The sequence below is a fragment of the Helianthus annuus genome, chromosome 1, assembly GCF_002127325.2.
Source record: "Helianthus annuus cultivar XRQ/B chromosome 1, HanXRQr2.0-SUNRISE, whole genome shotgun sequence".
Taxonomy (NCBI): domain Eukaryota; kingdom Viridiplantae; phylum Streptophyta; class Magnoliopsida; order Asterales; family Asteraceae; genus Helianthus; species Helianthus annuus.
Window position 1 is genome coordinate 28,717,183 of NC_035433.2, and position 15,124 is coordinate 28,732,306.

The following is a 15,124-nucleotide window of genomic DNA, read 5'->3' on the forward strand; positions in this document are numbered from 1 at the left end:
CGAGTTCATGTGTTTGTATGTGTGCACGAATAAACCTTTGGAATCATTGCAAGTATGTATGTTTGTAAACCCTGGTATGAAAGCAAACAACGAAAACAAAGAACTGATCGATTAATGGTTTGCAAGGCCATTAATATGTGTGACGTGATGCAGGAAGGCTTAAACCTAGCAGATTTTGCACCAGGCTTCCGGCTGTAAGACATAGTCACCTCATAGGCCAAACCCTGGTCCATATGGGCGGGGCTCGCTACACCCAAATAGATCTACCACTCATGTCCTTCGGTCCTACTACGAGGATTAATGGTCTTAAGCGTTGTACCCACCACTCACATGATCTAGCAGTACCTTTCCTTAGCTAACCATACCACATATAAACGTTTGTAAACAGTTTGTAACATGTACTTCACCCCCGAAGTTATAAAACTGAAAACAGTTAAAAGAAAAGGGGGACATGAACCCACAGTCTTGCGTTCTTCGTAGCCAACGGTAACTCAAAGCTTCTTCTAGTGTACACGACTACCTACGCGTACTAAGGACTATTAGACGAGAGGGTCATGCCTTGACTTTGTATTAGTTAGTGTCTTTCAGTTACGTTTCTTTGTGTCTTTAATATTATTCCAAATGATATCATTATTTGTTAAAATAATAAATATTTTAACTTAAATTATATTTATTAAGTTTTGGAATAATTGTTAAAATAATATATTTTAACTTGTTACCTTTATGTATTTATGCATGTATATCATTCCCAAGGATGGGTGTATTTATATTCGTATTCTTATACTTGTATACTTTTGCCAAGTATTGTAGTCGTATCCCGGAGTGTATCTATACATACGAAAATACGTATTTCCTTGTAATTGTTAAGTATTCTTATACTTAATTTTGTATTAATTTTTCCGGAATAATATCTCTAGCAAAAAAAATATATTAATATATATTTCGAAAATATATATTTTAAGAAATATTACTTAGAAAAATTGTTTTTAATTTTTCCTTTGGCAAAAATATTTGTAAATTTCATACAAGTCTCAAAAATAATATATTTTCAAGTCTAACTTAGAAAATATATATGAACCCATTTTTCATCCAAAAATAATATGTTTCAAGTTTATTTAAGAAAATACATTTTTTTTCAAAAATAATTTATTTCATGTTTGTTTGAGAAAATATATATAGTTCTTTCAAAAATAATACATCCTCTAATAATTTAAAGAAAAATATATATGTTTTTATTTGCCAAAAATAATATATTTTTCCCCTTGTAAAAAATATGATATATTTTGTAATAATTGTAAAAATCATATTTTTGTTTTCTTGGTGTCCAAAATACTTATTACCAAAATATACTCATTGAATAAATTTCCGGAATATTTTTGTGAGTTATATTCCTTTGTTCGGTTTCTCTCATATTTTGGGTATAATTTGTATATTCATATTCTTGGGATTTTGGTAATATTTGGGTTTGTAATTTTTGGTATTTTGAAGTGTTATATTATTTCAAGTCCTAAAATATTATAACTAATACACATAATATACAAATAATCACACACATGGTGACTTCTAAATATATATTTACCTAAATACATATTTAGTCACTTTTATTTACAAAAACCAACCTCCAATATTTATAATTTTTGTAACAAAAATTATGGCAAATTTTATATGAAAATTCATGGTTTGAAATACACTTGTAAATATTTGTTTAAAAATTTCTAAGTGTTTAATTTTTAGAAAAATTTTGTCATAGTTTCCCCTAAAAATGGAGGTTTCCATGCCTTCAAGGCATGTCATTTTCTTTTGTAAATCAACACAATCAATCAACAATAAATCTATACTTACCAATTTTGCAAAAATCAAGCATAACTACTACTTCATGAACCCGAAAATTTACAAAAATGTGTCGTAACTTACTAGTGTGTTTAGTAAGCTTAGTTACCCTTTAAAGTGTGGTTGTTTCTTTAGAAACATCATTTTTAAAGAAGTTAGTTCTTTACAACTTATAGTCACATTTTCTAAAAATGTTTCTTCTTGGATTTTTCTTGTTAAATACATGATCCTACACTTGTTTAACCTTTAAAAAGATGGTTGATTTCTTTGAGAACCAAGATTAAGTAAACTTTGTATCTTTAACTTAATTTCTTGAAAAATCATCTTTGAAATCTTAGATCTACAAGACTTTACACTTACTTTAATCATCACCTAACAAGAAAACAATTTATTCTTTCAAGTTCATGTCTTTCATGAGGATGATCTATTAATCTCTAACATTTTCATCCTCTCATCTTGCTAGATTATGTTTTTAATCATCATCTAGCAAGATCATATGATGATCTACATGATAAACATAAACAATCAATCATCAAGTATCACAACAACACTAAACAACATGATTTCTTTAAGATTTTAAGCTTATGTTCATGTTTCATGTTCAAGTTTCTTAGTGTTCTTTAAGATTAACATCATGTATCATCTTTTAACCAACAAAATATGATGTAAAATGAAGAGTTTAGTGTTCTTACCACTAGCTCAAGGCAAGGGATGATCAAGAGAAGAAAAGAAGTGGATAAAAGCAATTGGTGAAGGTCCTTCAACTTCCGAAAGCTCCAAGCTTCCTTGTGCACCTTCTAACACCCTTGTATGTATGTAGATTGAATGAAAGTTGGAAGATGATGATGGTTATGCTTGTTGTTGTTCTCGGCCGAACCCAAGAAGAGAGGAAGGAGTAGTGTGTGCGTTGTGTGATGTTAATGAAATGAAGCTTATGTTCCAAAGGTTAACTCTTATAATCTTCCAACACTTAATTTCCATTGGTTTATTTGTCTAACATGAAGAAACATGATCCATTTAATTAATCAAATAAAATCTTGATGTGGGGCCATGTGTTGGTCGTTTACTAGGTGGGGGGGGTATAGGCTTAGCTCTAACTAAATAGTTAGTTAATAGTTAGATTTCAAGTATTTGGTTAGGTGTATTAGTTACTAGATGTTATGTTGTGTGTTATGATGTTCGGGAACCATAACTAGCTTGGTAATGTTAAAACAATGCTTCTAGTGAAAATTTGGTGTTTCGGGTTGTGACGGTTGTTCGGTTGGTTACCGGTTCGTTAAGGTGCTAAACTATACAGTTTAGTGTGCTTTATGTTACCTTTTGTGACAGTTTTGATTCCCGACACCTAGGAAAGCATTCAGGACCATTTAACCACATTTCTGCATGATGTTAGTGTGTTTAAATGCTGAACTTACTGATTTTCTGCAGAATTCTGCAGTTTATGTGAGTTTTAGGCACTTTCTGGCACTTAAACTATCTCTAGGAAAGCAGTTTTGTGATCCTTACTTTCCTACACACTATACTAGTGTAATACTTGGTTTCTGGCTCATTCTGTGTCTCAATACAGTGTCTGTCTACGTATTGAACTTCGTTAGCATTTTTCTTATTTGTCTGATAATTGTGCTAACTGTGTTTCGTGCATCATTTGAGTCAATAAAGTTCTCATGCAATAATGATATGACATTAAGCCATATGTGATGCACATGTATGTATCATAGAAGAAATCAGAAAGCAATTCTAGTCATTAATTGTAATTCAGCACAGTCATTAATCACTAATCATAGTTTAATAGTTGTACGAATACCTGGAATTTTGACAGTTGTCACAATGGCGATGCTGAAGGACATACATCGAGAGGTTCAGCAATCGATGGAGTTGAAGCTAAAGTTTCTTAATTCTTATTGTTATTGTTAGATTTGAACTTTAATGTTGTTCAGTATGTTATGTAATTATTGGACTTTTAATGTCATGAATAAATAAATAAATTTTAATCTTATGAATCTATGTTTCGTTTTAGTTTTACTTATTTAGTGTTTGAGTTTGATTTAGATTATGTTGATGTTGAATTGTGTCTGAACTTCTGTTTGGTAAGTCAACAGAAGTTTAATAGTATCAAGGGTTGGTTTGATGGTGAACAGATAATGTTGATGTTGAATGTGTCAAAACATATGTTCGGTAAGTGAACAAAGGTTTAATAGTTTCAAGGGTTGGTTTGATGGAGAACAGAACAGAGGTTTAATAGTATTAAGCGTTGGTTTGATGGTGAACAGATTATGTTGATGTTGAATTATGTCTGAACATCTGTTTGGTAAGTCAACAGAGGTTTAAGAGTATCAAGGGTTGGTTTGATGGTGAACAGATGAGTGCAAAGATAAAACAAATGTCTAGAATTTGATCAATGATAGTAGTTTTTTAAAGAATCTGTGCTCCTGCAAATTACAGAGAGTCAATATTTGGAGTTGTAAAAGGTCTGTTGTAATTAAAGGTTGGTAAAAGAGAACATCTGCTGATGATGAAACAACTGTGTATGCTAACGACTGTTGATTTACCATTGTTGACTACATCAATAAATTTTAATAGTATTAATCTTTGTTGTCGCATTTTCACTTTAATTATTTCAGTCATTCCTAAGTATTATTATATAATTTTGTTTTTCAATAACAGTTTTTTTGGAAAAACTTACCGTATATTTTGGTGTTCTAAAAGGTGTGTTGTAGCTAAAGTCTGACAAAAGAGAGCATCTGCTGATGAATAAATGTCTGAAGATGCAAAGGTCTGCTATTCGTCAACAGATGTTAACGGACAATAGACAATATTCAATCTTAAAATGCTTAACAGAGGATTGGATACTAACACTGGTTGGGCTAATGATGAATAAGTATTATTATGTAAGGTCTGCTATAATTATTATTATTATTATTATTATTATTATTATTATTATTATATAATTTTGTTTATCAATAACAGTTTTTTGGAAGAATTTACGGTATATTTTGTTGTTATAAAAGGTGTGTTGTAGCTAAAGTCTGACAAAAGAGAGCATCTGCTGATGAATAAATGTTTGAAGATGCAAAGGTCTTCTATGGGTCAACAGATGTTAACGAACAACAGATGATATTCAATCTTAAAATGCTTAACAGAAGATTTGATACTAACAGTGGCTGGGCTAATAGCAGATGTTAGACTTACAACTGTTGAGTTACACCGATTAAAAACAACTGTTTTTGAAACTTCTGCTTGCCTAAAAATACATCCACTGATAAAGGGTACCGTCTATTGTCATAATTTCTGTTTATCCTAATGACTGTTGATTTATTATACTGCTAACTGTCATCCATTATGACAACAGAGGTTCTGACGTGGACAGATGTTAGCTAAAAATAAAACAACTACTGAAAGTTATCATCTGTTCTCATAACTTCTGTTTATCTAACGACTGTTTAACTCACACTGTTCCCAACGACCAACAGAGGTTTCCAAACAACTGCCATCGGTTTTACCAACAGAGGTTCATACAGAAACACTCCGACAATTTTGGTTTAATGCTGAAATAGAGTCTGAAGATAATAATCCAGTTGCCATCACATCTAAGGTCGGGGAAAGTGTGGTACGAATTTCTCCCTTTACAATTTCCACTACATTTGCATTGGACGACTTGGGAGGTAAGACCAACTTTGAAAAACTTGAACTTCATACAGAGTTCATTGAAAGAGGGTATGATGCACAATTAAAGGAAGTTACTATCTACAAACCAAACTTCCCTCTGCCAATGAAATTTTTGTTTCATACTCTTTTAACTTGTCTCTCAGCCAAGACCACCGCATTTAATGAGATACCTTTGAACATTCAGTATTTGGGTTATGCTATTTTAACAAAATCTGATTACAATTTATCACAAGCACTGTTTTCTGATTTGTTGAATAATGTGAAAAATGTGAAAAAATTGAAAAAAGGTGTTCGTAGTAATGCTTTTTTGTTGTATCCAAGACTTCTAAGCTACTACCTACGAAAACAAGTGTCACAAACAGATTTTGAACAAGGTGTAGCTTTTCAAATAAATAGTCTTTACAAGTAAAACTTTTACTAAACTTATGGATAAATAGTCAATAGTTTCAACAACGGAAACAAAGGGGGATGAGCCTGTTTTAGATGCGTCCGCATCAGGTGCTCAAACTTCTGTTGTTGAGCGATCTGCGCCTGGTGATCATGACACCACAACCGGTGTTGTGAAACACACACCAGGGAAACGCAAAAATAAAGCTGTCACATCCAAAAAGCCCACCTAAACCAAACAAAATAAAAAGGTTCCTCTGGAAGATGAGATCCGAGAGGTTAATGCAGTGACAACACAAATGTCACTTGAAACCACTGCTGCTACTTCCTCACAGTTGTTGGAAAGATCTCAACCCATCCAAACTCCTCATGTATACTCACAAAAGGATCATGTTGTAAGCACAGGGACACCATAACATGAAGTAGACCTTTTATATGAAAGTATGTTTAAAAGTCCCTCTCCCAGGGCAATCACGCTTTCTACACTACAACCCTCGACTCAAGTTCCATCAACAATATTAACTCTGTTTGAAGCAATTGAATTTCAGAAAGAAAGAGTTCCTCTAATGCACACATTACTGAGAGTAGATCGCAACAAATGACTGTGTCTGAACCAATTAAATATGCTATCCTACAAACAGTTGAGGAGGTTATCCCCATTGAGTATTACGAAACTCTTGGTGGTAGTTCAAGTGGAGTAGCCACTTCAACTGTTGAACCCATTGGTGATCAGTTGGGCAGTGGTTACATCATTAAGACTCCCTTGAAGGCAACAACTGATGAGGTTACAACTGTAATATCTGCTTTAGTGGGAAGTCCCCAGAACCAAGAAAAAGGGGCATATGTTTCTGATGATATGGAGACTTCTCCTATTATCAAAACAAATACAACAACTACAGGTAGGAATTCAGATGATCCTTTTAAAGTAGGTGATGAATTAACTTATAAGGATTTGACGGTTAGAGTGTCTACCATTGAAACAGATGTTGCTGAAATGAAAGAATTGATTAAGTAGATGATAGAGCTTTTTAAAGTCAACCTACCAGACAGGAAATTGCCAATGAGCTTTGGAATTCTATGCAACCCATCCTTCAAGTTCAGAGGAATTTGGCGAATTTGGCTGAAAGTAACCGCAATTTCAGTTTGGAATTTATCAGAAATTTGGTTGATGCCAGGTATAAAGATACACAAGCAGACATTATGAACATTAAGGAACCTCTGTTGAAACTTACTGGCTCCACCTCTACATCAATCTTTGAGAAAGATGATGATGATGATGATGATGATGATGATGATGATGATGATAATGATGCTAAAAAGGGGGAGAAAGATTCACTGAGAAAGTTGCCACCAGATTCAAAAGCTAATCCTACAGAAACTGTATCCCCTGCTCAACCTAAATCCCAACCTTCTCCAAAAAAACCACCACAAAAGTAAGGGAAAATAATTTCCACACCATCATCACCCATTTCTCAATAGATGCTGGGAACACAAAAGTATCAGCAAATGTTTCCCAAACAGCTGCTGAGACACCAGTTATTTCAGCAGAAGTTTGTTAAACATCCGCCATGATCATTTTCACTACACCAACCACAATCCAACCATCTCCAACGTCACAAAGATTTCCCATACATTCATCTTCACTACCAAAACATTCTCCTTTGCCAGAAATCATCTCCACACGTAAGAGAAAAACTCATATCGATAGAATCACAAAAATAAACAATGATTCTCTGGTAAAGCCAACTCCACCTAATTGGAAGAAAGTCGAAATAGTGGATTCAGATGAGGTATTGAAGTTTAAAAGAATGAGAGCAGAGCTTGTGGCTACTAATTATGGTCCAGTTAGACCCATTGCCAGATGGTCTAAACTGAAGATAGTTGAGACCTACAAAAATCTGGAAGAAGTTAGAGCTGAACATTCAAATGTTCTTCAAAACCCAGTCTATCCTACAACTGCTGCTCTGTCTCTAAAAATCGGTACTCCAAAAAACCTTCCCTCATCAGCTGATTTGTCTGAATCAATTGCAAGTTTAGTTAGCAGACCACAATCACCAAACTCATCTTCAATAATTTTTTGCCCAAGAAAACCAACTGATCCAAGAATAGTAAAGTGGAAGTCATGATCAAAAACCCAAGTATTAACTGTGATCAGATCAGATGGTAGTGTTGAAGAGATTAAAATGGATAGTGTATATAATCTGAATGCATACGATCTCGAAGATTTGTTGGACCTTCAACTTGAGAGGGATGATGAAGAAGACATGTTCTCCCTGGACTTTGAACTACAATTCAAAGGACAAATCAGGGAGATGTTGATGAGAAATAAAAATTAGTAATAAAGAAGGGTTTTCGTATCATCTGTTGTATAGGGAGATTGTTGGATCAACAGTTATTACCTTTTTTGCAGTAGCATATTTAACCAGATCACAACATGTAGCAAAGGACATGTTGCTGCGTAACAAATTCTTGAGTGAGGTTTGATGTGTGTTGTTTAGGCAGGTGATCGTATGTTCTTAGTTAATGTTTGTTAAAGTTAAGTTGTATTCGAATTTTATTAAGTTTGTTAGACATCTTTTATATGTAGTTATGTTTATAACAATTTACATTGTCAATGGGTGGATACTCTCTTTTTTTAATAAGAGAATGGAAATAATCATATGTAACTGATGAATTTTATTAAGTTTGTTAGACATCTTTTATTAAGTTTGTTAAATATCTTTTATATTTACTTATAGTTGTCTTTTAGCTATAATAGATATCACATTTTCGTACAATATCTATCCATGTATCTATATGTTCTATCAATATGTGTTATGCATGGTTTTCTAAGAAACGACCCGTGTTTGCACACGGGTCTTACCGCTAGTACTTTAAATAATACATGCATGTTATCTCATTTAGTTTTCATTTAAGTTACTTTTCTCTAATAATTTGCGTTTGTCAACTATTTAGAAAAAATTAAATGCACAAGTTCGTTAACTTTTTTCTTTTCAACATTTTTGGAATGAATACAACTATATTTGTTAGGTTTCTTTTGGTAGGAGTCGTATTCAAATTCTATATCAGTAAATATACAGAGAACTCAAATTTTCGTCGCACACAGAAGAATTTTACTAGTTATACCCAAATGACGTACACATGAAGAGAGTTTTGGGACTCATTTCTGTTTTATAATGTGTTTTTTGTTTTATCAAGTCAACTTTGAAATATTTCAAAGTTTAGGAGCATTTTGTTACTCAGAAAGAGGGTAAAATTGAGAAATAAAACCAAAAGAAGTTCATGCAAAGAACATAATAACAATAAAACCATATATATATGGGAGGGTTGGATCATGTGAAAACTAGTTTAAATGAGAAAACCAAAAAACTAATTAAAGAAGCCTAAAAAACATACCAATTTTTTTTACAATTTTTTTTATTAATTTTCGCTATTTTTTATTTTTAAAAAATTTAATAAATTGTAATGCACATTTGCAATAATACAAAAAAACCTAAACTACTTAACCCACCCCCTACAAAAACCTAACCCCCCCCCTCCCAAAAAAAAACCTAAATTCATCCTCCCATCAAAAGCCTAAACCCCGCCACCCCCCAAAAGCCTAAACCTCCCACCCCCCCCCCCCCCCCACCCAAAAAACTAATCCTAATCCTAAACCTCCAAAAACCCTAATCCTAAAAGCTAAACTAAACTCAAAAGCTAATTTTAAGCATGTAATGCACATGTATAGTACACATCTAAATGGACATGCATAGTACAAGTCTTTTCTTTATTTTTTTTAATTTTTTTATATAAAAAATAGCGATTTTTAATAAAAAAATTTTAAGAAAATTTGTAAGCTTTTTAGACTTTTTTAGTTAGTTTTTTAGTTTTCTCACTTATATGTAATTTTCTCTTGATCCTCTCCATATATATATATGTATGTATATATATATATATATATATATATATATATAGAGATCGAGGATCGTGTAAAAAATGAGTTTTTTTGTGAGAAGGGTAAGAAAGAATCTTAACCATTAGATCATTGATCTAATGGTTGAGATCAATAGGGACCAAACCTCCCCCACCCCCCACCCCCTCCCGAAAACCTAAAACTAAACCCTAAATATAAACTCGAAAAAAACCTAATCCCCCCACCCCCCCCCCCAAAAAAAAAACATAAACCCCCTTCCCCCACACCCAAAAACCTAATTCTAATCCTAAACCTCCAAAAACCCTAACCCTAAAAGCTAAACTAAACTCAAAAGCTAATTTTAAGCATGTAATGCACATGTGTAGTACACATCTAATGCACATGTGCAGTACAAGTTTTTTTTTTAAAAAAAAATTTTTATATAAAAAATAGCGATTTAAAAAAACTAAAAAAATTGGTATGTTTTTTAGACGTTTTAAGTTAGTTTTTTAGTTTTCTCATTTATATGTAGTTTTCTCATGATCCTCTCCCTATATACCTATATATATATATATATATATATATATATATATATATATATATATATATATATATATATATATATATATATATATAGGGGACCGCTGAAATGAAAACCACCTCCAGTTGTAAGAACCATGAGAACTACACCGTACGGGGCAGGGCGAGTTTGACCAAAATTTTTTTCATAAACGTAGATGCATGTATTATAAACACATTTATAAAAAAAATTAAAAAAAATGTCGTGTGTGTAGTTTTGAGCACCACAAGTTTGTGTTTACGGGTACCGTAATTATAAATTACGGTACCCGTAAACACAAACTTGTGGTGCTCAAAACTACACACACGACATTTTTTTTAATTTTTTTTACAAATGTGTTTATAATACACGCATCTACGTTTATGAAAAAAAAAATTTGGTCCAACTCGCCCCGGATCAAAAAGTTCTCATGGTTCTTACAACTGGAGGTGGTTTTCATTTTAGCGGTCCCCTATATATATGTGTGTGTGTGTGTGTGTGTATATAGGAACAAGATCAGGAGAGAACGCCTCAAAGTTACGGTACCCGTAAACACAAACTTGTGGTGCTCAAAACTACACACACGACATTTTTTTTAATTTTTTTTTACAAATGTGTTTATAATACACGCATCTACGTTTATGAAAAAAAATTTTGGTCCAACTCGCCCCGGATCAAAAAGTTCTCATGGTTCTTACAACTGGAGGTGGTTTTCATTTTAGCGGTCCCCTATATATGTGTGTGTGTGTGTGGTGTGTGTGTGTGTGTGTGTATATATATATATAGGAACAAGATCAGGAGAGAACGCCTCAAAGTGTGAGAACGGTGAGAACGATTCTCAGCCACAAGATCTTATTGGTTTGTGGCTGAGATTGATGTGGTGACATTTTTGTAAATAATAGGGGTCTTGGAACTACCAGGATGGGTAAAATAGAAAGATCCAATCAAATGTGCACATGCTAATCACATGCCTTTTCCCCCATCATATTTAAACGACAATAACTTTTTTATACGTGATTATTTTTCGAAAAAAATTACACCATAAAACTCAGAGTTTTTTATCTTTCCAATGAGTATACTATTGATATACTTTTCGAAAAAAAATAACTGGGTTTTATGGCGTTTTTCTGAACGGGGTGTTTTATGGCGTTTTAGACTAGGTATTTTCATGGCGTTTTTCTGAACTAGGTGTTTTTATGGCGTTTTAACTAGGTATTTTCATGGCGTTTTTATGAACAGAGTGTTTTATGGCGTTTTCAACTGAGTTTTTCATGACGTTTTTCTAAACTGCGTGTTTTACGGTATTTTTACAGTACAAATTATGATTTTTCTGAGCTCAAAAAATATTAATTTAGGTGGATGGCTTAAAAAAATGGGTTTTTTGAGCTGTTGTAAATTATAGCTCCAAAAAATAGCTTTTTTGTAATGGCGTTTTAACTGGGAGCTCTGTGTGTCTTCATTGGAGTATGAATTCTTTTATATCCAATCACATCCCCCAAAGCTACGTGTATGATGAAACTAATTAAATACTTGTGTTCACACTTGTTTACACTTCTTCACACTATAAGTTACACTTTGGACCCTGAACATATAGCTTTTTTGTTATGGCGTTTTAACTAGGAGCTGGCTCAAAAAATGGTTTTTTTGAGCTGTTGTAAATTATAGCTCAAAAAATAGCTTCTGAGTGTTTTATGGCGTTCAAAAAAATTGTTTTTTTGAGCTGTTGTAAATTATAACTTAAAAAATAGCTTTTGGGTGTTTGACATTTTTTCTAAATTGGATGTTTTTATGGCGTTTTATTTGAACACCCAGTTCATGTGAGTGGGTTTTTTTGACAATATTACCCCTTAGTGTAATTTAACATCAATGCCACATGTCACCAACAAAATCGTTCTCACCGTTCTCACACTTTTCACCGTTCTCTCTAAATCCTGACCCTATATATATATATATATATATATATATATATATATATATATATATATATATATAGGGAGCCGCTAGAATGAGAACCACCTCGAGTTGTAAGAACCGCGAGAACTACACCCCACGGAGCGCCGTTCGCCATGATTTTTTTTTACAAGTAGATGTGTATTATAAACACAGCCGTAAAAAATCATGGCGAACGGCGCTCCGTGGGGTGTAGTTTTTTACATCACAAGTTTGGTGAAAAAAAAAAAGAAAAAAGAAAAAAAATTAAAAAACACCAAACTTGTGGTGTAAAAAACTACACCCCATGGAGCGCCGTTCGCCATGATTTTTTACGGATGTGTTTATAATACACACATCTACTTGTAAAAAAAATCATGGCGAACAGCGCTCCGTGGGGTGTAGTTCTCGCGGTTCTTACAACTCGGGGTGGTTCTCATTCTAGCAGCCCCCTATATAGGATATATATATATATATATATATATATATATATATATAGAGAGAGAGAGAGAGAGAGAGAGAGAGAGAGAGAGATTGAGGATCTTGTAAAAAAGGGTTTTTTTGAGAAGGGTAAGAAAGAATCTACACCATTAGCTCTTTGATCTAATGGTTGAGATCAATAAGGACCAAATTGTAAAAAGTGTTTTATTATTTTGGACTGATTTGAAAATTGTAGGAGTAATAGAGTCTTTTATATCCATTTGAAAATAGGAAACTGTAAATCAAATCCCTACATTTTCGAATCCTCTTTCTTCTCCAGATCTTCGAATCCTCTTTCTTCTCCAGATCTTCGAATCCACCTACTTCTCCAGATCAGTCCATCTCGAATCATCATCATCAGTCCATCTTGAATCATCATCATCATCATCATCAGTTTACATCTCGAATCATCATCATCATCATCATCATCATCAACATCATCATCATCGATACATCAGCTTATTCCAGCGACCACTGTACCCTCCATCCTCACCTCTCCTCCACGTCAACTGTCTTCATCATCGTTCAATCTGCACATACTCTTCCGTTAATCACCTTCATCATTTTCGCGGGTAGTGGCGCCGAAGGGGCAGGGGTTCCAGCAAGGGGGTGTTATATACTATTCATAGTGTTTTATAGTGATTTGTAGTGTTATATCTTGTTTTTGTAGTGTTATTTACTTATTACAGTGTTATGAACTGTTGAATGGTGTTTTTGTAGTGGCTTTAATAGTGATTTGTAGTGTTATATCTTTGTTTTGTTGTGTTATGTACTTATTACAGTTATGAACAGTTTGAATGGTGTTTTTGTGGTGTTATATACTTACTACAGTGTTATGAACTGTTGAATGTTGTTTTGTGGTGTTATATACTTATTGAATGGTGTTATATATGTGTTGAATGGTGGTTGCAGTGTTATATATAATGTTGTAGTGATATACAGAGTTATTCGTAGTGTTTTATAGAGATCTTTAAAAACGTATTCCTATAAATAAGTGTGGCGGTTATGGAAGGTTATCAATTAATTAGTTAATTCAATGATAAAATTACTTTTTTACCCTTTTGAATTAATTTAGATTTAGGACACATGTCACCTCCACAATATGTCTTATACTTCTCACACTTTTAACCTTTTTTTACAATAACCTTACCCTATATATATCCCCAAACCTAAAAAAAAACCTAACCACCCCCCCCCCCCCGCCACCCCACACCCAAAATAAATGCCAAAAACCCAATCATAAAGCTAAACCCCCAAAAACCTAAAAAAAATTTAAAAACACACAAAAAAAATTTAATATTTAAAAAAAAATCGGTACTTTTCTTCATAAAAAAAATTTTTGATGACGAAAAGTAGCGATTTTTTATAAAAAAAAATATAAAAAAAAATTGTGTCTTTTAGACTTTTTTAGGTATTTTTGTTTGTGTTCACATTGGTTCTTGCGGTTCTTGCAATAAATGGTGTTTCCTAACATATATATATATATATATATATATAGGGGACCGTTAAAATGAAAACCACCTCCAGTTGTAAGAACCATTAGAACTACACCATACGGGGCGAGTTGGACCAAAATTTTTTTTCATAAACGTAGATGCGTGTATTATAAACACATTTGTAAAAAAATATTCAAAAAAAAATGTCGTGAGTGTAGGTTTTGAGCACCACAGGTTTGTTTTTACGGGTACCGTAAATTTTATAAAATTTACGGTACCCGTAAAAACAAACTTGCGGTGCTCAAAACTACACTCACGACATTTTTTGTTAAATTTTTTTTTACAATTGTGTTTATAATACACGCATCTACGTTTATAAAAAAAATTTTAGTCCAACTCGCCCCGGATCAAAAAGTTCTCATGGTTCTTACAACTGGAGATGGTTTTCATTTTAGCGGTCCCCTATATATTGGTGAACGCTAAAATGAAACCACACCCAGTTGTAAGAACCGCGAGAACCACTCTCAACCAATCAGAAAAAGGGGTAGTTTGGTCATTTCCTTTAAATGTCCAATCTATCATCTCTCCTCTCTCCTCTTTAAAGTTGTAGACCTTTCTCTCATCTCTCATCTCTCCTTTCTCCTCTCTCCTTTTCGTCTTCATCTTCAAAACACCAAAAAACATCATCCATGCTCCGTCTCTCTCGATGATATCCAGCCCCAATCTCACACCTACCACCACATCGCAACCACAACCCCCACCCCCCGTTACACGATGAAGAACAACCAACCACCACCACCGTCTGGTGGTGGTGCGACGACGGAACCGAGAAAGGAGGGTGGCGGCGAGGAGATGAGAGAGAACGATGGCGTACGGCGGCAAGATGAAATTGATCAGAGAGACATGGAGAAAAAGGAAAGAGAGAGACCCGAGAGGCAGATA